General features: G+C 38.7%; 1 protein-coding gene across 2 annotated transcripts in view; it reads left to right on the forward strand.

Annotated features, from left to right (window-relative positions):
* The first annotated feature begins 2441 nt into the window (after positions 1-2441).
* Positions 2442-27459, forward strand: part of LOC101164479 (metabotropic glutamate receptor 4) — a 239060-nt gene continuing 214042 nt past the window's right edge. Inside the window, exon 1 of one of the 2 annotated variants that reach the window (XM_020704800.2) lies at positions 2442-2931. The gene's annotated coding sequence lies outside the window, so the exon portion shown is untranslated. The remainder of the gene's footprint in view (positions 2932-27459) is intronic. The other variant, XM_004070921.4, reaches the window with a different exon arrangement.

Below are 27459 nucleotides of genomic sequence, written 5' to 3' on the forward strand. Positions count from 1 at the left end.
GCTGAGGTTTTTTATGATTTTCACAATAGGAGTCATTATATGTCCAGAGCCAATCACTTCTGCACATAAGGCCTACTGGTGAAAGAAGCAGCAGTAATGCAGACATTTTGGAAAGTCTTGGTCAGCTTTACAGTGAGTGATGAAACCTGTTTGTCGGTCAATCATAGCAGGAGCCCCGTCTGCAGGTATGGCTACCAGCTTTTCTAATGGTACCTTTTTCTGCACAAAAACTCCTTCACCGTGTTATACATTTCAACTCCTCTTGTTGTTGTCTGTTAGGGCAGATGTGTCAGGAATTCTTCTCTTGTGGAAACCAAAAGCTATGCTGTACTGTTGCCGTCCACAGACTCATCACACTGGACGTTAAACCACCTGCACTTTGTAAGATCCCGGTCCAGCTAATTCACCAAGTTATCAGACATAGCTGACACTCATCTAGACATTGTAGTGAAAATTGAATGAGTTCTATTGTTCTCATCCTTAGGGACAGTGATAGCAATTATCATCATTGCTTGTTTCTTAATCTGATAAAAACCTTCTTCTACTTGATGAGAAAATGAGCAGGTCTAAACGAGGCTTAGATTTAAGAATTTTTTTTTAATGCTATATGCAAAAGTCTTTGTCCCTTAAGGCAACAGATTATAGTCCCCCCCCCCCCCCCCCCCCACAGGCTGCTGTCATATTAACATTAGCTTGGAGCTCCAGAATGGACAAGAAAAAACGACGAGAATGGCTCGAGCAGGGCGTTGCTCACGGGGCGGTCGCTCGTGCCAGGCGGTGGCACGTGCTCGGGCCCGCTAAATGCTACTTGTAGCTTTAATTTTACTCTTTTTTTACTTGTAGCACCAATAAAGGCAAGTTTTATGGCAGGGGAAATTCTTATCATTTAACCAATCAATGTTGATTTATTGCAAAAAGTTTTAAACTTGCCATCTTAACTGAGTTTAGTAAAATTAAAGCTCATTTAGTAAAATCAGTTTTCTATAGTGACATGGATTAAATATGGATGAACATGTGTGCAGTTGCCTGAAATGTATGGCAACCTCTCCCCCGTCAAGTTTAGCCAAAACACTAAAGCTCTTAAGAAAACTCAAGAGTACATTTTCATAATAGAAAATAAAGAAAAAACACGAATTTAAGCCTTAATTTGTCTCATTGGTTTTCTTCAAATGAAGCAGAATCTTTTGTACAAATTTAAAACCAAAAGCCAACACTTTCCAGGATGTTAGAAAGTTTTCCTTTTACTTTTTTCAGTGCTTATGTTCATAATTCTTAGGTTTTCTTTCTAGCTGTTTTTGGTCTACAGAGACTTTTTTCAGATCTATGAAATAATCAGGCATAAAATTCATCATTGAAAAAACTTACGTTGAAATACAAAATAATAAAAAAAGATCCTCAACAGACAGTCTTAAAGACGACTGGAATTTAGGCATAACAATGAATGTTTCTAGAAAACTATAATAATAATATTGTACAGTATATAATAATTTAAATATATTTAAAAAAAAAACGAAGATGGAAGAGGAAAACGTATAAATGCCAACTGAATTAAGCCATTTAGTCGTGACACAATTTCATGAAATCTTCAAAATCCTGCTGTTTCCCGGTCGTCAGGCTAGTTCTTGTTGTTCAAGATGCTCTGGGCCAAACAAAGAAAGCGACTCCGCGCATGTGGCAGCGCAACTGATTAAACGCATGAATCAATACGCGCAATCAGTGCGGTGGGGTGGTGACAAGCATGTAAAGAAAAGCCAATCTGAGCTGAAAAAAAAGCACCCAAAGGATGATCAGAGGTATTTACTGAACTCTGAGAAGGACAGAAACGCAGCTGGAGACGGGCTTACGTGCGGGAGCTAAGGTGCGCGTGCGGACCCGCTGCTTCTTAAACTTTAAACAGTCGAGTTTTCTCACAGATGAAAAACAGGGAAGGCAGTGCGGCTTAAGATGCGCTAGTGGGCGCTTTAAGAATAAAATCCGACACATTTTTTTCTCCCCCTCATTGTGAATTTCAGCAAGTGAGCTGCTCAAAGGACCCGAGGAAGAGTCTACGTAACACAGCAAGCCTCTTTAACTATAACTGACAGCACTAATGCGCAGAAGCTTAAAGCCGACAGTAAAATCTATAAGAATCCCCCCACTCTGCGTCAATGTAAATAATTTGCAGAGCTGCACAGTCCTTGTATGGAACCCATCATGAATGAGAGCAGCTGCGGAGCATCCTCATGAGAGGGGGAGACTCCCAAAGATAATCTCTGCAGTGAAAACTCTTAGAATTTGCGTGAAAACAGTTTGGCACAACAGTTTTAAGATATTACAAAAAATAAGCAAAATTGTATTTATTTTGTTCAATAATCTTTTTCTTCCGCAAAACAGCTGATTTCGATGACAGAATTTGCGCATTTCTCTACCTAGCACTGTCAGTCAGTGTTTGACACAGCTTTGGTGGGTAGAGCCTAACATGTAGGAGGGATCACATTCATTCCTGCGCGCGAAAGGAGGGAAGATTTCATTGGGAAAAGCTGGAGAGGAAGAAAAGTGGAGAACCTCCACAGCGGTAGGAAGCTCTTTCAGCACCACTCGCTGGTGGACAGCGCCTGAGACGCTTCAACATCTGGTCTGAGCTTATACCACTGCTTCTGCGCCAGGCAAACACACAACCGATATTCCATCCGAGCTTTTTTTGGAAAAAAAAATCCACGTCCCACCCAGGCTTCGTCAGTCATTTTTTTAAACTTTTAAATTTCTCATCCTAATCTGTGGCGGGTTTCCAGCGAGAAGCAGCAGCAGCGGAGTCAGTAGCTGAGTGGAGCTGGCGCTTTCCAAAAGGGTGCAGGGAGAAGGAGAGAGGGGAAAGAAATCATAAAAAAGAAAAACAGAAGACATAACCTATTTTTTCAACTTCAACATCACTTATTTTAAAATGATTTAAAGGTAAGCCATCTTTTCTTTTTCCTATTGTTCCATTTTTATCTGCATTGTTTGGAGTGCTGTGACAGGGAAACATCAGAGTAGTGCAGCTGTGTGTTGTGGCTCAAGCTTTGAGAGTATGGACCCTGTTTGGAGCTAAAGCACCAAATAATTGAAGTAAAGTAATAATAATAATAATAATAATAAAAGAAAAGAAAAAAAGGTTAATATTATTTAGAAAATCCTGTCTTTTTCAATTTGTCGAACTGCAAACTGTAACTTTTCTTATGGGGAGAAAAACGCATAATGGACCCTGTCTGATCAACAGATGAATTTTATGCTGAGAGGTTGTTTCACTCTGAACCGGTGGGGGTCTCGATGGTACAATGAGCCCCTTCATTAAGCTGGATTCCCCCACCCCCCTCCTCTTCCCTCTTTTTTCCTCTCCAGAACATCGAAGGAGTTATTTATGTGTTTGATTTCCATCCCCACACAAACTGCTCGGTTGCATTTTTAGTGTAAATTTTGCTACTCCTTTGTGTGACACAGCTGCATCTTCATCATCGCTGGCATTTTGAGAAGCATCTGTTCATTTTCGGTCAGTAAATAATGGATGCTTATGTATATATATATTTTACTGTGGTGAAACATGAGGATGCTCTAAAAAAAGAGAGTAGCTTATTTCTTAGAAGCAGTGACAAGAGAGAAAAAAATGTTTGCACACACTGCTCATCTCTCCAAGACCAGTTCATGTGGATTTGGCTTGCTGCAGTTTTTTTTTATTTCAATTATTATATTAACACCTGTGTGTTTTGCTGCAGCTTTTTTAGGTTCCCCTCTTAATCTTTTGAGTGCAACATCCACATCTGCTTCAAAAGCCTCTCTGATGGGTTTCAATTAGTGGCAATGATTTAATTTGAGGTGACAGGCCAACTCTTCACATTCACACTCAAAATAAAAAAGGTGAAGCTCAGGTGCTTAATATTTTTACATCTTTCCTATCATTGATGAATAGCACTCCATGAATTCATCAACCGACTTCCAAGACATACAAAATAAAACGCTTCATGCTTTAATTTCCTATTCTATTTCATCAAACATTTTTTCTCTTCTATAAATATACATCTTGAAGAACTACTCTGATATGAATTGTATTTTTGCTGTTTTTAATGTGCAGTTTAATATGCACATAAAGAAAATTTAGATGGAGTTTTAGATGGATAACAGGAAGTGAGGGGGGACTTACTCCTGCTGATGGTCCTGCCCGTAACCCAGCGGTGAATTTTTAATGAACTACTTTCTGCAGGAAATATGTCCCAGAAAACGAGGCAGTTTTTTCTGTTTCTTTGTTTTTATTTTAGCTAAAAACAGCATAGTCATAATTCAAAGATTTCCCTTGATTTTAACCATGACATGGGGGTAGTTGCTGTTTCAAAAAGTCACTTTAGGAAAACTGATTTAGTGGAGATAGCAGTCTTATGAGTTTTGTAAGTGTTCAGTGATCTTTGCCATGTGTAACCTTAATTGGGAGGTTACACATAGCAGTTTTGCTAGTTTCCATATTTTTTTACTTGTGCCAGCCTGCAAATATAACTAAAAGTAAGGTTGATGATAGATTTCTGGTCAGTTTTCAGATTTTGGTTTTCTCAACATTACCTTTTGTGTGTCCAGATCCAAAAGAAAACCCTCAAAAACAAACATCAAGATGAGTCACTTTTCTCCTGTTCTCATCTGTGAGGAACTCATCTTTTCCTGATTTTGTCCCTCTGCCTTTCATCAGTGACAATTTGTGTCTAATTATCCCGCTCTTCTGAGTTATCACTCTTTATTTGCAGCTACTCTGCTGTCACTGTTGTTTCAACTCTCTTCTCCTGACACCTGCATGGGAGAAGGGACCTGTCCAGCTCTCACAAACCTCTCGTAATTTCCCGAAAGACACCATGTGCACATTTTCGGAGATTACCTTTTTATTTTGAAGACCGAATGAGCCGTGGCCTCTTTGAAGCTGTCCGCCATCCACAACAACACCAATTACACGTCTGTGATGGCTATCAGTTATTGAGGTTAAGGTTCAGGCCACAGTTCCAGTTAGGGCCGCCGTCTGGAGGTGGGATTTGTATGCATTCTGAAAGGAAGTGCAGTGCCAGAGGCCACCAATTACTACTAACTGTACGACTGACAGCTTAGAAAAATGATTCCGGTACCAAGTCTTCATATTTGAAGGGGATATTTGGAAGTGAAGTTGAAGTCTCTAATGATTCACAATAGTATATTAGGGTTTTCCCTCAATAGCAACCAACTCTTAGGGACAAAAAAATGAGCAAGAAATGCTTCATGGAGATGTAAATCTTAGAGAAGACTGACAAAAAAGCCTGTTACTTTTAACCTCAAGATCCAAATGACTGTCCCTGTATCGCAATCTCTTTGAAAGCTGAAATCATTCCTCTTATACCCAGAAAGCCATCTGAGGATGTGTTTACTGTCATTTCCTTGCTCTTTTGTAATTCATTTTCCATGCTGCTGTGAGTTAGTGTGACATTATAGGAATGGGGCAGGATGAATTATTCTCCACGTCGGCTTCTTCTCCCTTTTATTTCACACTGTCCTGAAAGCAGGGGTGTACGTCAGCGCTGAAATTCACAGGCTGTGGAAAAGAGCGAAACAGACAGGGCGGAGAGACGGCGACGGAGAAAAGCTGTCTCAGTTTGTTGGGAAGGTTTTGCATTTCCATTCATCTGTTGGTCTTTATCAGGGGATCACAGAAACGGCACGTCCGCAGTCCCGATCCCCTCTTTTTGGTCTCAGCTCCCGCTGTTCCATCTGTTGGTTGCCTGTGTGGCTGTACTCTGCTGACCACAGGCGGATGATCTCCAAAACAACAGCAGATCCATTTCTCCTATTATCAGCATAATCCTATTTTCTAAACTGCTGATTCTTCCTCTCAGTGATCCTTTAACTAGCTTTTAAAGCTTAGTTGTTTTAGAGCACGCTCCCACAAAGACAGTCACTTTCAGACTTTCAGGAGTTTCTGATTCTTTTGAAGGATTCTTTAAATTGCCCTGCCAATATAAACGTCTGAGTTTCACACCACATCGTCACAGAATTGGAGCTGCAACCTGACTCCAGGTCAAAGTGATGGCACTCCACACTAAAACTGTCTCGAATGAACTGATTATTAGGAATCAGTCAGCTGTATGCTACTTTATTTCCAGTGTAATGGATTAATGTAGCAATTTTTATTGTTTAAAATAAGAAATTGTATCTGCAGGTTTACTAAGATTGAAAAAAAAGTATTTTTTTCCATATGCAAATTTTTAAATTTGTTGATGTTTTCATTCCAAATAACTTGTGACTTTGTTAGGTTTGGAGTTTTCATTAAAATGAAACAAAGCAAAACAAAAAAAAAAGTTTGTAAATACTTTCCCACAACATTAGAAACTACTTGTGTATAATCAATTACACTCAATGCTATAGTGAGAGGAAGATGCTAGTTTAAAAAAACCTTTTAAAGACAGATGCAAATGATGACAAAAGAATATTAAGAAACACAAGAAAATCATACATAACCAGCAAAATAATAATTATAATAATAAAAAATATATATATATATATATATATATATATATATATATATATATATATATATATATATATATTTTTTAATTATTATAATTATTATTTTTATATATATATATATATACTTCCAGACTTCCATATATATATATAAATTTTGACAGAAAATGACTCTGAAACTTATGCAAAAATACAAGAGACTTTGGCATAATCCATTTCTTTTAAATGTGTTGGTCCCAATTCCATGTAAAGGTAGAGTGTTGTGTTAGGAAGGGTATCAAATGAAAAACCAAAGCCAACTCATTCATGGGAATTCCAAACATAACACTCGATCGGTCCTGACCCAGGCTGACAACAACCACCACCAATGCTGTTGGCCTACATGGTGCTGATGGAAATTGGATCACTGCTGGTGGAAGAAGGAGAAGAAGAAGGAAGAGAGAGAAAAGGAAATCAGGATAGGAGGACTTAGAGGAGGAACTTTAAATATATGGACTTTGACAATATAGAAGTGGATGACTGGGGAGACCAGATAGAAAGGGAGCAAGGCTTATAGACTGGAAGCAGGTTCAAACTGTGAAGGTGGAGATGGGAACTGCACCAAGGATCAGCTTTGACCTCCTTCTTGTTTTCCGTGGTGAGATGAGGTGAGACAAGAATCATGATGTTTGCAGATGACTTTGTGATCTGTAGCGAGAGTAGGGAGCAAGTGGAGAAACATCTAGAGAGGTGGAGGTTGATCTAGAAAGGAGAGAACTGAAGATCATCCACAAAAAACAAAACAAAAAAAACAACCAGAATATCTGTATGTATATGAGTGGAACTCAAGTAGAGCGGTGAGGTAACAGGTGGTAGAGGTCAAGAAGATGGAGGACTTTAAGTATTGAAGTCAACCGAGAGTTTGAGAAAGAGGGTAAAAGGCGATGGAGGTTGGAACAGGTGGAGGAACATTTCAGGTGTGACGTGTGACTAAAGAGTGTCAGCATGAATGAAAGGAGAAGACTGTGAATGAGAAAGATGCAGAGCTGGAGGTAGCAGAGATGAAGACGTTGAGGATATCTTTGCGATGGATGAGGATGGATAGAATCAGGAATGAATCCATCAGAGGTACAGATCATAGTAGATTATTTGGAAAACAATTCAGGGATACGTATTGAGAAGGTTCAGAGACATTGAGATGAGAAAAAATGATAAAGTTGGTAAAAAAGGTGATGAGGTTGGAGCTACCAGAAAAGAGGTCTAGAGGAAGAACAAAGAGGAGGTTCATGGATGCAGTGAAGGAAAACAAAAGGGTGGATGGTGTGAGTGAGAAGGTTGCAGATAAATATAGATGGAGGCACATGAATTGCTGCGGCGCCTCTGAAGGAGAGATCTAAAAAACAAATAAGAAAATGTGCATACACATGCATTTAGAGATTGTAATGATCTGATAAAGGCCAGAAAGTTTAGTTAGTTTTTTTTTCTAGACAAACTCATTTTTGTCTACTGATTTTTGAAGGTATTGGCCTATTAACCTGATGAAACTGTGACTACATAAAAAAAGGAATTTAGTCCATTTTCAAGCAAAAAGGATGTGAAGTTACCACAACAACATGTTTTTTTGATATGAACCAACGCAAAACATCTGAACAACACCATAACAGGATGTTGAAATTCAGTTTGAACAAGCAGTAATTGTGTATTTTTATCGTAAAAACTGATTAGACAACCTGCATGCAGCTCTCTCAACACCAGACTCGTGGTCAAATCTGCAGGAGGTTAAATCAAATTGTTCACTAGAACAAAAAAGGAAAAACAACAGCAACACCAAAGTAAAGTTGGGCGTTTTGTTCTCTTGTCTGTTCCTCCGTTTCTCCCTCTGCACACATTGTGGCTTTACAATAAAACACTATTACCAAGTTTGTCTCAGACAAAAGCCTCTTCGAGGCTCAGTCACTGGAATGAAAACAAATGTTGTTTTGGAAATGATGCTGCTGTTGTTTCTCTGGGAAGGACAGCAGCAGTAATTGTTTTGTCTTGTTTGGTGTCAGTAACATGGACAAATAAGGCACTTTTTCATGCTTGGATGCACATGTCGGCATGAATAAACTGTTAATTTGGTAACCTGTTAGGTTGGGTGCGAATAGGCTGTTTTTCAGTTCCAGCTTGCTTTGAATAAAGTTGAAGGCTGTGGTTGAGGGGTGTGTATTTTTTGTTGTTACCATTTGTGTGTTGAGCGGTTAAACCTCTCCTGCAGCAGATGGATTTATGTGGATCTGATGTGGTTGACATTCTGTTTACTCGGATGATTCATCTTAATTTCTTTACTGAAAACTTCAGGATTTTCATTCTGACTGGAGCACAAATAACAGAGTTTCCTAAAAATGAAAAGCTTGTCTCGTGTGACCCATCCGTTCTCAAAGTTTGGAGACACTTCTATGTTTTATAAATGTATATAAATATATATTATATATTTTTATAATATTATATATTTTATACTATATATATTATAAATCCCTGATAATTGTTTTTGTACAGCACAGAAATTACTTTTAAAATAGAAATTTGCAACACTTGAACTCTTAATGTCCCACTCTGCTCATCGTTTGATCTATTTTAAAAGTTGTTCTTTTAATTACGATTATGGCATTTTTAGCCAAAATAAAAAAAAGATTGTGCCGCTTATTTATGTCTCCCATCATGAGAAAAATACCACAAAAGCCATATTAAAAAGCCATATCTGTGATTGCTCTTTTAACGTCGTCAAAAAACAAAACTAGAAGACAGGGTGCACAAAGTGGCCGCCTGCTTTTGCATTTTTTATCCATGTTCCAAATGCATGAGTTGAGGCATTTTCCCACTTTCTTTGTCAATGTTAGGGACCGCCTGCTGCTCATTAACATGTATGAGTTATGTCTATCTTTAGACCCAGCGACATTTAGCCTGGATGTGAAGGGGAAATCCTTTTGCACGATAAAGTTGATCGCGTGTGACTTCGTTATGGTAAGCACTCAGCAGCAGAAACTTTTGTTGTTGTGTTGAGGGTTCATCTTAAGCATTTAAAAAACAAAAGAAAATAAAAAAGCACAAACTTTCTACAGACATGCATGACTTTAGGGCTTTTAGATGTGAGAGACTACTTCAGATTAGTTCTTGTTCTGCACAGCAGCACCCGCCTGGCAAAAACCTCCTTCCAGCAGCAGGGGGAAGCTAAGTTCCTAAATCCTGCAGTCAACACCCCCCCTCCATCTCCCTGTGCACTATTTCTGGCATTGATTTTCATGCCACTGTGACTGGCTGCAGAGCAGAGAAAAAAAAAAGCCATATGAAAATATTCCATTATATGTGCAGTTAGATGTGATCGGTGAGGTTTTTCAAGGATGGGCAGTGTTGATTTTTTTCACACAACAATGGTCATTTCCACACCAGTGCTACTAATTTTAACTGATTTACAAAAAAACACACATTTCTATAAATCAATGATCATTAAATTTCACAGTAGAGCAAATTTGTGTTCTATCTAAACTCTGTCGATCGTTCAGTGGAGAACTCATATTGTGCGTTTCAGCAGCATCCACAGAGCTGTGTTTAACAACCTGATGTTGTAAAGGGAGACTGCCATTAGTAGTTTGAGATGTCTAGCTTGGCCGTGTTTTTGCTCAGTAATGGGCCTGAAGGGCTAATATGTGCACTGCAGGTCCACTTAATGGTGTGCTGATCTTTCAAAGCCTATTACTCTGAGAATCCTTGTCATTGCCCTCGCCCTTCCTCAAGACAACACTTTAGCTCACTGCTGATGAGATGGCCCTGTTTACATCAAGTCATGATCACTGTTACAGGGACAGCTTTCACATCCGACACGTGTAAGTGATGAATTACTCAGACGCAGGCGAACTACAGTGTTCATGGTGGCAAAGGAGCCTTATTCGCTAATGGTTTTTTTAGGAACTTTGACATAATTTGATCAATTTAATAACATTTTTATTCAAACCGTGGGAGACAGAATAACAAAAAAAGAAATTAACCCAAGAAAAAATAAAAAAATGCAGTAATTATGTCTCATCTATTAAATATTAAATACATGGAATCACGTCAAAGATGCCTGACAAGAACACATTTGAGACATTTAGTTTAAAAGTAGTTTTTTCTTATTTTTGACTGAAAGCACAAGTTTAAAGTCTCGCTCTGATCATCTTTACATCTGATTTAAAAGTGTTCCCAATAGTCTTTTATTAAAATTTCAAAAAGAAAACCAGTTGTTTTCTGGAACAGTTTCTGTAGAGTGGCAGAAGTACATTAGAAGTTTAATTTGCATCTGAATTTTGAGTGGGATCGCAGAGCCCCCCCCCCCCCCCTTCCCATCCTTATTGCAGAGTGGAGAAGGGAGCTTGTGGCCCATCCAGTGTATGTTATAAATAAGACTTTGTGAAATTTTTCATCTGCTCCTGATTCACAACTAATTGAAAGAGAGATACTCAGAATTAGCTTAATTCCTCCATCATGAGAAAAATGCCACAAGATGTTGTTAGAAACACCCAAAACACCATTTTCATTAAAGTGAATCTTTAAAATGATCTTGGAGTGAAGGTTTGTGTGTCTGTTATGGACCCGCAAACTGTTCAGGATTTGTTTGGCCTTCGCCCTGAAGTAGCTGGGATAACCCTGTGATCCTGAACAGGACTAGGTGGGAGCAGAAGATGGATGGATGGTATTACTTGAACATTTTTTTGACTGAAGTCTTTTTCAGGAGAGGAAAGAGTTAGGCAGTCATCAAAACATGAAAAGGTAAATACCAACATTTTTTTTCTGTCAAAAAGAAAAAAAAAGGATTTGATGAAAAATTAAAATAAAATTGCACACACCTCTGGAGGGATTTTGTCCCACTCTATGCAGAATTGAACCTCCATGATTTTTGCTGCGTAGCCTTGGCCTATAAGAACAGAACATCGCACGGCAAGGCAAACGTATCCTTCACCGTGTTTTAAAGGGATTTGGGTTGATCTCATCCAATCACAGTCCTTTCACTTGGATCTGATCTGAGTCCGACATCATCTTCAGACAGGTCGGTCTTTCCTGAGAAGGACCATTTGGTAAAAATGGTTCTAGTTGCCTTGAGGTTCATTAAACATCCTCAAATGCCATACTAAGATATTCCTTACTGTCCTGTTGATCATTAAACCACAAAACAGATAATCCTCCATCTTTTGAATAGTTTCATGTTTAAAGGTCTATAATCTTATCCCTGGTATCCTTTGAAATCCTTAATTCTCTTTAGCTGCATAAGAAAAAAAGAAAACTCATTGCCGGAAATATTACTGATTGATCCAACATTTATATCCTTCAGCAAAAAGCCAATCAATATAAAACTCATTTGAATGTTTTTTTTTTAATATTACATGTAGTTGTTTATTTTTTTACTGCTTAATCCTTGTGCTATCTTAGATGACCCCACCCTTACATTGAAGTGTTCTCCCTACCATGACAAAGGTGGATAAAGGTGGAAAGATTTCATGTAATCCATGGACACCAGTGAAGATCACAAATTATTGAAGAAAAAAGGTTCAGAGCACTGTCTAGTGGGGTCTAGATGACCCAGCTCCCAATGTTAAAGTGCCTAGGATAGCACAAGGGTTACATAAACTTGCCATTGCATTTATCAATGCAAATTCAAATAAAGCAAATCAAAACCAAATTGTTTCTCTTTTTACAAAATGTATGAAGAACTGTAACACCGAAACCCCCCCAACATACTTTAACTATTATTTATTTCAAGTAGAAAAATCTTGACAAAGCAAAATCTGACAAATGACTAGTGCTTTCTGCAAGCTCAAAAACATGAATGACAGGTAGATTTGTGACAATCATTCGTCTGCAGGAGTGAGGACGTTTGTTTTTTCTGTGTTGTTTTTGTCCAGGGGGCCGTGTGATGGATAGGAAACCTATTCATTTCTGTCTTGCCTTTTTAACAAGGACAGCTGGGATAGGCTTTCTTTCCTCGGTTGCTCAGAACAAGAGGAAATTCCCATTAAAACAACATACACAGTATAAGACTGATATTAAAACAATATGACATTGTTTTTCTGTATAGAATACAATGCGCATGACTGATAGTAATGCTCATTAACTTAAATTCAGATCTGAAGCAGTCTTCTTGCACTAAAACTATTAAAACCCACACACTCCATCAGAAGATTTCAGGTATAAACATATAAGGCTCTGTTTTCTCCACAGATCTGAACAGCTGCAGGTATTTGCTGAAACCTGAGAGCTCTCATTCCACTCACAATGTGTTGTGCCTTTGTTTACGCTCTAATGGGGAAACTGTCGACGTTTTTCTCCATCAACACAAGCAGACCCACCAAGCTTCATAACTTGGCAGCACGAAACCAGATCATACACAGTTAGACACAAGTGTAGAAACACACACACACATGCAGCCTGCACTACCGCCTTCAGCTGTTTGCTGGGTGTCACCCATGAGAAATATCAGTACACAGCAGAGACTGTGTTTGATAGATTGGAGAGCTTCACAAGTTTGAGTCTAACTAGAAGCATTGACTTAGTGAATGATAGCTGTTCTGTCATTGTTTTCCTTTGTCAGGTTGGCCCTTTACCATGCAATCGGCTCTTATCTGAATAATCCAAACTTAGAGATAACAACAACAATGATTATAATAATAATAATGCAAAACATGTTGGAAAAGGAGCAGGCAGAAGCTTAGTTAAGAAAAAAGATATAATTTCCTCTCAAGATGATGTAATTATATAATTGTGTGAAAGTGTCCTTGGGCAAGACACTGAACCCCCCCCCCCCCCTTGCTTCTGGTGGGAGGTTGGCGCCAGTGTTCAGCAGCGGAGCCGCCAATAGTGTGTGAATGTGTGTGTGACTGGGTGAATGGGACTGTGACTGTAAAGCACTTTGAGCCATTGAAAGAGGGTAGAAAGCGCTATATAAGTATACGCCATCGGATATAATTAACAATCATGAATGTGTTCATCTGCATTATACAAAAAATATATGTGTTGTGTGTATGTGATGATGTGTGTTTCTGTGATAGTTTGCTGTCAATTATGAATCCAACAAACTTATTCTCAAGTCCCATTTTCGATTGGAAAGCCATTTGTAAATATTTGTTGTTCAAAATTCCCTTTATGGTTACCAAATATCACAATTTTTGTTTTATTTAAATGGACTGACATTTTGTTTTGCTTTAATTACCTATTAACCTTATCTGAATCTTCTCATCTGGATTCAGAACATATAAAGATCAAACTGGTCATCTTCAAAAAAGGAAAAAGATAGATTTTAAACCATGACAAAGACAAAATTCTCATGTAAATGTCTTATTCAGATAATTACATGAATGAAAGTTGGATTTTAGCTATGCGATCGCCATCTTCCTGGCTGCTGTATGAAACAAGCCGTACCAACACTCTGAGCTCCCCTCCTTCTTTTACTTTAATACCGTGACCCTCTAACTTGTGTGTTAGTGTGTTTTTTTTATTAAAGTGTCTAGAAAAGTATGAAGAAAGGCTACAAAGTGTATAAAAACCTAAGAAAAAGGTTTTTCATTTGTGTAGCACTAAAATAAATAAATAGATTTAAACCCCATTTTCTCTACAATGTACAGTGCTGTCAGAGGAAAATAAAGTTCTGCAGCAAATCCTGTTTTTCCAATAACGTTCATGTCAAGTAACATGGGAGCTTGCAGCGGTTCTGCTCTGTGCTGGTTTTCAATATGTGGTCCTGCTCTCTAAAAAGCTGGTAGCACGCAAAGATGCTCACTTAAATTGCCTCCAAGTGGATGCTGACTCCCAGAACGACCAACTAATCGTAGTGTGAGCAGAAGGCCATCTTCCAGGTGTGAAAACCCATAACTTGCCCAGGGTTTTTCACTAGCAAGCACCCATTTAGACATGATTTAAGCTTTCTAAGGTCATGCTTTATAACTGACTGTTGCTCTTAGTGCATTCGTTGCTCTGTTGCACGTCATGCCCCTGCTGTTCTCTCTGCTGCTGCAGTGTTTTAATTATGATGAAAAGGGCTGAAGCTTCATCAGAAAGTCATCATTTTGTCCTTTAATAGATTTTTTTCTTTGACCATTAGCGAAACGGGCCATTTCTCCACCTCAACTGCAGACTATCCCCCTGTGCAGACTGGAGCCGTGATGATATTTAAAGGATTTGCATTGCTCTTTGATGGTTATGTTTTTATAAGGTTTTGGCAACCAACTCCCAGCACATGTCCTCTTAAGCTGCTCACCACATAAATAACCACGGGAGCAAATTCTGGAAGAAACTCCACCAGAGGAGCAGTGGAGCTGCATGTAATGGCATAGCTTAGATGTTTACTGGAATTTATATCCCTGCCCTTAAGGTGCAAAAATAAATTACAACTTTCCAGGCTTTTTGGATCATCTAATGCAACATGTCTGGCAACTGGAAATAAGTGTTTGCAAGCATCAGTCAAAAAAAATGATGAGTTATTCCCAGGATTCATTTCCATACAGTATGTGAAATCGCATATTTTTTTATTGTTGTGAAGTAAAATTTGATTTGTTTGTGTAAATACAAGTGCAGGAAGGGAGGAGATTCTTCAAGTACTGAGCATATGGCTTTTTTTCATGATGCCTCGCAGTTTTGCAGTCCACTGAGGTCCAAAGGGGTGTTTTTTTTTATTCATTTTCAGACTTTTTTCCTTCATCTTGCAACCCCTTTAGATAGTGATGAGTCTGATAATAATCCAAAAAAACTTTGGGTTACAGATTTTGAGGGGAGAAAAAAAAGAATCCCCTCATAACGCCGCAAAGTGCTGTGTGTGCTCTGATTCAGTATCGCTGCATTTCTCGTATCTCTGGAATCATCCAAATTTCAAACAAGCAAAAAGTGAAACTTAAAAGACCCACTCCAGTGAAAATTGTGTTTTATGGGTTTATGTGTTTTAAAAAAAATGAAGCTTCAAATTTCATTTCTGAGTTTTTCTTTAGTCGGATCGTTGTGAATCAGGAGCAGACAAAAAAATCCCATCTGAAAAAGCCTGTAGCAATGATGTATGTGCTACCATCGACAAGCATTCAGAGGAATCCATTTGCAGACAGATCCATTTCTGTTGCACTGGTAATGTTAGTATGGGGGTTTTGAGGGGCTGTACGCTAGCAGAAGAGTGTGTAAACAGATAGATAATGGAAAAGGGGGGTGGGCTTACTCTACGCCAGTAGTCCTGCCCACAACTCCTGGGTTACATTTTATTTTAAGACCTACTGACGCTCTGCAGAAACTATGTCCTAAAGAAAAACTGTTTTTTAAATTTTGGCTGAAAACAGCATAATCATAATCAAAAGACCTCTGGGAACAGTTTTTCAGTGGGAATTTAATTTTTGTGGTTTGATCTTCAGTCAAACGAATAAGACAAATCTAAAACATATGGAGTGTTTTTAAAAAAATTCTATCTTTTAAATGAGTCCAAAAAGATGCTGCACATTAAAGTCCAGGACCATCTGATAGCTACCAGTAAGATTAAAGCAGACAGTTGCCCTTCGCTTTATTAGCTGTTTGATATAACTGCAAATTTTGATTTTAGAATGACACTTTAGAGCAAAAAATTATCAATCCTTCAGTCGAGCAGACATAACATGGTCGTTTTTGAACAAATTCTTTGATTTTAGTCACAGAGGAACCTCTAATTTGTTCAAGAATCAAGAAATTATTGAACAGTTTAAACCGCAATCCAAACCACTCCAATGCTAACCAACAACCACTAATCATATCATGGACCTCTCATGATGCAGGCACTTAGTTACACACACTCACACAATAACCTGCTACTGAGGCTGAATTATTAAAAGCAATACTGGTTAACTGGTTCTATATATCAAAGCTTCTGACACAAAGAGCTGACAGGATCATTACAGGTTAATGTAAGGCCTGAAAACATGCTCCCTCAAAGGACAGCATGCTTGTATCAGAGCTAATTCCCTCTGGAATTTAGAGTTGGGGGGTCAAATATGTAGCTTCAGCTACAACCCACACGCTAGAGACCATGAAAACTGCTCTCACATTGGTCTCAAGGTTTTCCATTCTCCCTTTCATCCTAAGGTGTTTTGTAAACCTGTAATCTGTACTTATTTAACATGACTGTTCAAACTCTTGGAGGAAGCTCATGATCGGTTAATTGATTTACAGGAAATGCAGTTGTTCTAACTAACTTCTGATCAAAAGGTCTAAACATAACGGGTTGTGAAGCATAAGGATTAGTTCTTGTTATTTATTATTATAATATAACCATTATTACTATATAATTATACATTTAAAACAGGAGAAAAATCCGTATCTAGTTAATAAAGATAAAATTCATAGCACTAATGAAATAAAACCATCATCATCTCGACATAAGTATTTAACTAGGAAATAAAGAAACATTTGAATGGTAATTTAATTAAAAAACTGATAAAAAAGTTGGCCTTTAGATTATTTTTTAAAATCTCTAATGTAGATGAAGGTGGAAGCTGAGGTCAACAGTGTTAGGATGAGGGTTTTTGTTCTGCCTATAGAAGCTGTGAGCAGATCTTTACCTAAAGCTCTGAGGGCTCTGAGAGCTTAAAGGGGAAAAGCAGTTCTGGTAAATAATGAGGCCCTACGACAATTTTAAACTAATGAAAGGTTCCTAAGTCAATCCTGGTGTTGACGGGAACCAATAAAGAGATTCCAAATAGGTGATAAACGCTCTCTTTGTTAAAAGCATCAAAGTACAAGAATTTGGTTTTGTCTTATAAAAGTAAATCAAAAATAATCCTCAAAAAGAAAAAAATTAAAACTAAAAGAAAACACATAAAAAACAAACCTTTTACTAAACTGCGTTAACTACTTTACTAAAAAGTTTTAGCATTTGTGAATTAAACTGAAACTTTTAATTTGTCAAAAACCATAGTATTTGACATTTTAAACATTTTTAAAATGTACATTTTCAAAAATTAAACTTTTTTTTGCTGTGTGCTTAGAAATGTTTTTCATATTCTGAAATAAAATGACCAACATTTCCCAGACTAATAATCCCTGTAAACTATCAATTTACTGTTACTGTTATCATTTCTGACTGACAAGGACCACAGAATGGTGAGGACTCAGATGCAGAGTTCTTGGAAAACGTTTATTCCTGAGAACCTGAGATAGGCGTAGGGTTTGGTAAACATCTACACATGATAATCAGGCACAGGACAGAGGGAGACACAGACCATAAATACATATGAGGAGGGACAGCACAGGTGGGAACGATCAGGGATGATTAGGACTACAGCTGTGGGGAAAACAGACATGAACAGGAAAGGGGGGAACTTTCAAAAGAAAACAGGAAGCGACACACGAGGACACAAATGTCAGACAGGAACTTGACGAAACATGACACTGACCCTCCACATCAAGAGATCATGGTAACTTACAGTTGGGCCATAATGAAGCCTAAATGCATGTGACGGTGTATGAAGTCTCCTCTACAGTCTTTCCATCGTCTTGCATGTCTCTACTGGCTTGTCAGACAAAACATGGCTAATCCATTTGAACAAGTTTATAGACTGTTAAAATAAATGAGACCACTCAGCCATCCAAGGATCTGTTTTCATTAGCAGCAGATCGAGGCAGAGTTTCTATTAGCTCTCTATCAAGATAGGACACTGTGAGGAGGAAATTACACTTGTCACAAGACAAAGAACGACAACCCAGAGCTTAGCCCAATAGAGGATAAAAAGCCTTAATCAACGACAAGGACTACCGGTGACGGGGCGCGTTGATTACCCCATGTGTCACAATGTGGAAGATTTTATCTGGCCTCCAATGGATTGACACTTCCTCTGAGAGTTCCTGGCAGAAGACAGGAAGGGATGATTTGATTCCCCTGCTCTAATTTCTCTTATCTGGTTTTGTTTTTGACAATCAAAGGTCTTTTCCAGATTTGGGTCATCATTTTTTTTTTTTTTGGCTCATCTGCAAGGGTAATGATGGTTTGCTGTCCTTTGAAAGATAATGGGAGCGGAGCAGGCCCCAGGAGGAGTCCATGCATATCTCGGCTGTACGGCACAGGCAATAAAAGACCAGAAGAGTTCAAAGATTTTGAGGATATTTTCATGCAAAATAGTCTATTTAAAGATTATGATGAACCCCTTAGGTTCAAATGATGTGCTCTTTGTTTCGCTTCTGTTGTCTTTATGGTTGTTTTATGCGTACGTTCGGCAGGGCTTTTAGAGAGACTCTGCTGTACATTTTCAGCGCTTTTCAAAAATTCTTTCTATTAGTCCCATTCCATTATAACAGCATGTACATCAAAGAATGCTCAAGACTTCACTCCACATAGAAAATAAAAAGAAAATATAATTTCAGTCCCCCTAAATTAAACAGAATGAGTTATGGACCTGCACAGAGGGATGCACGAAACGGTAATCTTTTATCAAGGACATATTGATGAAGCAAATGTGGATGTTTGGCCTTGAATGTCTAGTCCGGAGGTTGTAGTTGTGTTGTAGTAGAACAGGATGTCCCACGTACAAGTGAGAAGTTCAATCATGGCACCACCAGCCACCCAACTCCTCAGTTCCTGATTTACACTGGTCCATCTGCGGTGCTTCTCCCCTACGTCACGTGCTGTCTGACGACTGTCGGCTAGTTTACAGTGTCTCTGTTGTGTCTCCAGTTGGCCCCTCCCCCCTGGCTTCCTGAAGAGTGGTTTGTCTTTTCCGTTACTTTATCAGATCACTTTCTTTTTCCAAATCAATTTGTGTCAAATTTTGTCTTTTCAACATCTACATTTTTTTTGGTAAATTTGAAGCCATGTGACTTTTGTGAACAGGTTTCTGAGGCTCCTTTCCATTTAGAGATTACTATGAAGACATTTTGGTTTGGCCGAAGAGGGAGAAAAGGTGGACAGCTAACTTAATCTTTGTGTTATGTCTTGTAGTTTGGTTCAAAGTTCACAGAAAAGTTTGCCACATTGATTGAGAGCTATGTCAATCTGAACTCTTCTAATTTTAAGAATTTAGGGGTCAGAAGGTTGCGCCTCCCTGCCATGTATTGTCCCCTTTATCTTACTGCTCTGCTCTGCTATAAGCTGATCGTCACATTCAAACAACATGGGGTTTACTCAACGATAACAGCAGTTATGACTTTTTTGTTGTTCACCTTTCGGCCTGTCCCTTTAGGGGTCGCCACAATGGATCACCTTTCACTGATTCGCACAGATTTGGCAGAGAATTTCCCATCAGATGGCCTTCCTGACACACCCCTGTATTTTATCCAGGCTGGGGACTGGCACAGGGGGACCCAGACTTGGGCCCCATTGTGGCTGCATAGTTAGGCAGTAGCATGAAGGGTCTTGCCCAAGAACCCACACTGGATGAGGCTCAATGTGCCACCTGGGAATGAAACGCTGCACTAAACCAACTGAGAATGTTATGACTTTTTTAGTTTAAGTTTCAACATTTCTAAGCTCTTTCTATGTGAACCACTATATGGTTGTAGAGGTGGTTGTGAATACATTTCACTGATTCCTCAGTGTGAGAAGAAATGCAGAGACCAAATGTTCAGTGACAACTTGTGGAACTTTGACTGGTTTTAAATGATCCTGTTTTTCAGTGTAATCTGAGGACATGCTCAGATCGAGTGCTGAGAATCCACTTTTAACTCGACCTGTTTCTGCCAAAGACGACTCCACATCAACAAAATATGTCAACTACCAGAAGTAATAACTTTTTAAGAGAGAGTTCAATCTATGGCAGGGGGGGCGTTATAGGGCACAGCAGCTGGATAACTGCAAAGGACAGACAACTTTGTGGTGCGGAATGACAGGAACACTACGTTTAAATACATGTGAGCACAGTCAAACGTGGAAATGTGGAAAAGGAAATTAATTACAAGAAGCTGGACTGAATCCTGACGGTGAGCTGCTTTATACACCTTTAAAAACCCTTTCACTGCTTTATAAAATGTTTTTAATTGAACTATAGGATTGTTGTCTGTCCTAGGTCTTATTTGTCCCTCTCTGTCTTTATGGACACTGGCTAAAAATGAACATAGTTTAATGGATCAGGATCTCTGAGCCAAGTGTGCTGACTGCAAATACAAAATTTTAATGCTACTATAAAAAGTGCTAGTAGTTCAAATCTAATTACCCAACTCATGTATGATGTGCTTGCACTGCTGCTGTTATGGCATCTCTGGATGCTTACATTTTTCACATCTTTCTTTAAAAAAAATGTATTGATGAGAAGAATGAGTGTTGAAAACAATCAAACAGTTTGATTAATTCAGACAATGTTTGAAAAGTTAATGAACCGAAAAAAATGGCAATTTGGTAAATGGTGGACTGTCACCTTGAACATTTTACATTCAAAGTAGTGTTTAGATTTTTGACAAGCTATAGAGAAACTTAATGATTTGTCACTCATGCCCGAGAAAATTATTGTTACTAATCTAGCTACTTATCTTTTTCCCAACTTTATCATGAAGGAAAAATTTTATAAACATGTATTCGCATTCATTAATAAATGAAACAAAGCTAAACTTAAATAAAATATGCTGTCTTTGTGTTTTGCACAATGCGGGATGCATAAACATAGAATTAGGATTTCAACAAGAATACTTCACTTTTGGACTACCTACTCGCATCCAAAGAACAACAGTCAGTTTTGGTCTTATGAACACCCAAATACATTTTGCGACTTTATTTGTAGAATTGATTTAATGCACTAATATCTGCATTGAAACAACAAAAAGTTCCAAATGTTCGCTCAGTCACTTTTTCTGATGAGCTGCAGTTTTTAGAGATTGTACAGCCAGTGAAAACCCTTACATTAAGCTCTTCATGCTTTCATTGTTACTTCATGAGATTTCTGCATCAAAGGATAAAAATAGAGTCTGAAGTCCCAAAAATAACATGCATGAACGTGTCAAAATCCAGTTTTTCTGTTTAAGGCGCCCAGATCAAGTTCATATGAAAGTGTAAGCTGTCTCTCACTGTGTTTAAGCTTCTTCTTCTTCTTCTCTCAGACTTAAAACAACAAGAGAGTGAACAGAAATAGCAAACTCAAACCCACAGGGCACATTTATTTGCAATATAATCTTCATTTTTGCAAAAGAACGGTAAGCACAAAGCCTGTAAGCAGTGGCAGAGCTAGAATATTTTACATGGAAGCGAGAGGGTGGCAAAAGATTTTGGAATGGTGACAAATGAGAAGATGTTAATTTTTTATGTTAATAATTACTTTTTTCAATGCTTACAGAAGCTTGTATTGATGATTTCTTAATCTTAAAAGCATGAATTATTTTTTTCATGCCAGATCGCAATAAAATACTTCTGTTTAGCCATGTCCCTCAGATGATAAGCATAGTTTTTTATTATCTGTTTTGTGTGACCCTCCAGAGACATAGACTTGTCAGAAAACACCCAGAGGTTTCTGAGGCTCGATTGGACAGAGGTACTAAGAACTAAGTTGTCTGATAGATAGAATTATTATTTTCAGAAATCAATGTCTCTGTCTTCTGGGCATTTCAGTATTTATACACAGCCACATTTTAATGCTCGTTAAACAATCACACCGATTTTGTAATTTGTTATAATCATTTTCCGGGAAAGAGCAGTAAACCTGGATGTTGTCTGCATGGAAATGATATGGAATGTGGCTGAACTGATTAATAAGTCTTTCAACAGAAATCACATATAAAATAAATAAAATAGGGCCAAATAGAGAAACAGAACAATGACAGCATGGATAATTCTATAACTGACTTAAACAGAAAAAATAATGTTTTTTCCAAGTAGTCACAAGTAAACCAATGAAGTTTTTATTCACATGGCCCTATTTTCTGGAATAATGAGTGTTGTGCATGTTTTCCAGCTTTCGTTTCTGTATAGTTTATTTTGCTGCATAAGGTGTTGTCACTGTTTATGCAATGAGGCAAGTCACAAGGGGCAAAAACAAGGGATTTTGGAGTCTAATAGAAAGAGGAGGCTGAGAGTGAAGAATACTTAAAGTGTTGTTTTATTGAGATTAAAGTATTTTTTTTTTCCAAAAAAGAGAACAGGGTTTGAATGTGGGATGCAGCATTGAAGAACACTTACCCAAACATCTAGTAAATCTACTGCCTATTCAATAAAACTGTGCAACAATGTTTTGCTTTTTCCAGAGGGCTCCGGCTGCAGTTTCAAACATGTAAAGATGTTGACGAGTGTCTACTTAGAGTCTGGTTGTTGGTGGTGACACCAGAAGCCCGAGCAAATGTGCTGCTTGTCTCCTCTCACATAGTGGTTAGGAATGGCAGCGGAGTTAAACCTTGAACTGGGAGAGCTCATGTCATGTTCATTTTTAAGCACACTCCTGATACGGTGACGTTGCGCTGCTTCGTCCTTTTCACACATGCCTGTGCTGTAATTGAAATGAAGAGATGTGACATTAAAATAAATTGTAAGCCCAAATGTGGAGACATGATTTGGGGTCTTGACTGTTTTTCAGGCTTAAATCTTTCTCCTGTATCCCTGCCTAAACTGCTAGTGAGTCTTGTATCTAGGACATTCAGTATCTTCTGCTTGTTTTAAGTCTTACATTATACGCAGCAGCTCCACACTTCTGGCATGGGATCAGACTCTCGAGGGAGCTTTAGGATGTATTTTCACTTTGAAGCTCTGAGGGCTGCACAGAGTTTACCAAACTGCCAGTTTAATGAATAGTTTGGCTTCATTTATCTATTTATTTATTTTACTTTTTGTTGTTCCTGAATTTCCAACGATGCCAGTGAGGCCGTAACTGTTTTTTGTGCTGGATCGAGAGTCAGAAGACTCGACACGCTAGTTTCCTGTGTGCTCCATTTTTGGTTGGCAGATACATTAATTTATTCACTGTGAAGCTGTGAAACAAGTATAGAAAAGGGCCAGTACAAACACTTTCTGGTGCTCGGTTCTATATTCATAAGTCTCACTAAGTGTGAAGTCAGTGCTGTATTGATTAGCACATCTAACTTTTCACATTTATTATTAGAGCTGGATTTATTTAGTTTTTTTCCTTCCACGGTACACAGAGCCTATTCCATCATAATAGGAAGGTAAAGGCTCAGGAGATCCAGGCATTTGTTCTGATTAAAGAACTTTAGTTAAATATTTTTCCAGCACTTTTATTTACCTGTGTTGCTTTTGCAAAGTAATAGATGGAGTGGAGGTGGTTGAAAGAAAACTCCCGAAATGGCTTTACTCTTCGAGTAATTAAAGCAACAAATGAAGAAAAACATTGCTTGTTGTAACAATATGCTGTAGCAGCTTCAAAACATTTGACTTTAGCTACAATTTGTTGTAAAACTAATAAAAAATATATTGTCTCTTGCCTACTACTACGGTCACAATAATAATAATGAATTAGATTTATCTGCGTTTTTTTAGATGCTCATTGCGCTTACAATGTGTATCCGACATTCATTCTCTCCTCATTTATACTTGGTGATGGTATGCTACTCATGTAGCCTAAGCTGCCCTGGGGTTCACCGACAGAGGCGTGGCTGCCAGTTCGTGTCTATGGCCCCTCTGACAATCATGTTTTGCCCAAGGACACAACAGCTGTTGACTGGGGAGAGCGGAAATCGAACCGCCAACCCTTCGATCATTGGTTGACCCGCTCAACTGCCAAATACAACTGGCACCACTTGTCGAAAGGAAAAAGGCTACCATGCAGGAATCCAGGGTTCGATTCCCAGAGGGGAATGAGCAATGGTACTGGGAGGGTATTGAGCAATGGTACTGGGGGCACTTGTACTGGGGGTACTGGGGATGGGAATGAGCAATGGTGCTGGGGGCAATTACCATATCAATGGCGAGCAATTAACATCACCCAGTGAGGATTCTTGGACAAGACTCTTAACGCTACAGCCTCCAGAGCGCGGTTTGGCCGCAGCTCACCGCTTCCCCAGGAGATGGGTCAAATGCAGAGAAGAATTTCCCCATTGTGGGATAAAAAAAGTATCGATCAATTATCAATTATGATACGTTGGGTGATCTGGTAATTTTTTGCTCACAGCAATGTTAGTTTTGGAGACATTTAACATTAGTGTTCAGGAAAAACACCTTATGTTTTAAATTTGATCCAAGCATTTTAACATGGTGTAATTATATTATGAAGAATTTGTAACCAACACAATTTTCAATGAAGCAAATAGTGATTGAAAAAAACAAACAACAACAGTTTAGTTATTCTCACCATAAAGTAAAAATAAATTAGCAAAACTATTCCCGCCAAGTGTTTTTGAGATTTAATAGAGGCAGCCATTTTGAAATTTAGCAGTAAAAGCCATTCTAATGCCCCTAGTGCAGCGCTTCTCAATTATTTTTTGCAAGGCCCCCCCTAGGAAAAGGAAAATGTTTCGCGCCCACACTCGCGCAGTGAGAATTTAATATCTATGAAAATTGTGTTACTATACCTAAAAATGTATCTTTTAACATTATTAAAAGAAAAAACATTATAAATCCACTTTCAACAGATATTAACTATATTTTGCCAAACAGAAACCCTGTTATAGTCTACAACAGAAAAGTAGCTTAAAGTGCCTATAATAAAAAAATCTGTCAGTCCTTATTTAAATTAGAAACATTTTTGACCATCTGAACCATTTGATGCTGAGAAAAATAATTCAATCAATAAATAATATTAAATGTAAATTGATCTGAAACATTAACATAGCAGCACCAATATATTTAACATTTTTAGTCTGAAGAAATAGGTGAAAAACATTGTGCTGATTTTTTTCTCTAAATGATCGATTATTTATTTATGATCTGAAAAAGTGCAGCTGTTTTCCTGCATTACCTGCTGTCTTTCTGTCAAATACTGACACCAACTAAATGACAGGCGGATGCAAAGAATACATTTATATGGAAAATAAAGATACGTCATGAAAATGTCAACAATAGTTAATAAAGAATGAGCTGAGTCATCTAAAATGATCTAGTGCTCCGCGTGCGCTGTTCCACCTCGCAGCCTGAGCCCACTACCCCTCCCCTCTCCTTTTCACACACACAGCCGTGTGTGACAGGAGACAGGAGCAGCTGCAGGGACGGCAGTTCACAGTTTCAGGCTGTTACAAACTCTGTCATATAACAGATAATAGGAAACCAGCAGTGGCGCAGATTTTTTTCCAAGCACTGAGCCGCTGTCACCACCGCACTCCATTAAATTTGCGCTCCGGGCAGTGTCCCACATTACCTGTGCCTAAAACCGCTGAGAAGCACTGCCCTAGAGCAGGGGTCGGCAACCCATGGCTCCGGAGCCACATGTGGCTCTTTCATCCTTCTGTTGTGGCTCCCTGTGACTTTGGAAAATAATGAGTATTTTATAATAATTAAATTTTATTTTAGTTTGTTCATTTTTCATGGCATTTCAAAGGCGCTGCTGGCTCCGCACGAAGCGCGAGCCACGTAAAAAACAGCTTCGTAATGAGCTTGTATTTATCGGGCGAGACCTGCAGAGCTGTTAGCAGGGAGAGGCACGTGGGGCGGCTTCAATAAACACTCCGATCTTCTGCCGGGAACTTGACGTGCCGCGGGGCAGAGGCCAACTCGCTGATGACTGAGAGTTCGCGCCAGTGTTGCCAGATAGAGTCACAGTTTTCCAGCCGAAAAGTCATCTGAAAACCGCCAGACCCAGCCAAAAACCGCCCAACACAGCTTTTGTTGATGTTCTTTTTCGTACTGGACTGATAAAATAAAAGATTTTTCTAAATGAAAGATAGTTCAGACTAAAAATAAAATGTGTACAATATTGAATATTTCTTCAGCAGGCCGCCTTCTTCCATTCATTTGCTTAACCCGCTCTATCCCCGCTATAACCTGCGTCCGGCTCTTTCATCCTTGTGCTGCGCTGGAGCGCCCCGACTATCGTATTTTGTGCTCTCTGTGTAGAACACACTGAGGAGCACGGGGGAAACAAATCCCAGCTACAGAGGATGTGAACAGGTGAACAGGTAGAGAGGAAAAGCAGGTGGAGAGGCGGAGGAGGGGCTTTGGCTTCAAACTCTGTCAGAGAGATGAAAACACTGGCGTCAGATTGACACGCGGCTTTCCCTCCAGGAGTTGAAGCAGAGACTTTCCCTGGGATGATTTTATGAACTCAAACATGGAAATATGATTACCAAGTAGAACTCTTCAAAATAATAAACCTGATCTCTCCACATTCTCAGTGTCTACATGCATTGATAAACACATCGCTCCATGCAGCAATCAGACCAGAACCAGTAGCTCTGCCCACACGCGGCCACGGTATCATCCTTTAAAGAACATAATGTGCATTTGCAGCGACGTATGCTTCAGACGATGTCCGATTGGCCAATCTACATGTCAATCAAGTCCCGTACTTCTCAGTGAGGACTTTGGTGGATTTTAAAGAAGTACCGGTGCTTCTTTTTTTTTTTTTCTGGCCCGCGATCAACACTCATGTCATTGAAGATCGACCGGTCGATCGCGATCGACGTAATGAGCACCTTTGAATAATATACATGCATAATATATATAATGATGTCAAAACGGGTTGTGGCTCCGGGTGCTCTCTTTTTTCTTAGGGGCGGTCCCAAATGGCTCTTTGAGTAAAAAAGGTTGCCGACCCCTGCCCTAGAGGAATGATGATGAACTGCAGTGCAGAAAATGGGAACCAAGTTATATATATATGGTATTAAGGAAAGTTTGGATCATGCTAATGAGATAGGGGTCTCAGAAATTCCTGTAACAAATATGATACCTATACGGTTATTTTTCTTCAATATTTTAATGTTTAGGAACACTTAAGTCAGATGAGGCACCTAGAACAAAATGATACAAGGAAAATGATTCAACTAAGGTTGTTGCCCTCACAGAACCAATAAAACTCAACACTAGAGCTTCCTTTAACCCCAACCTCACTGCTGTCTCCAGGGTGTTTGACAATGACATACTAAAGCAGAGCAGGAAGAGGGGTTTTGAGACAGATTATAGCGTTTCAAACATAAAGG

This window comes from Oryzias latipes, chromosome 7 (genome assembly GCF_002234675.1).
Source record: "Oryzias latipes chromosome 7, ASM223467v1".
In the NCBI taxonomy this organism is placed as follows: domain Eukaryota; kingdom Metazoa; phylum Chordata; class Actinopteri; order Beloniformes; family Adrianichthyidae; genus Oryzias; species Oryzias latipes.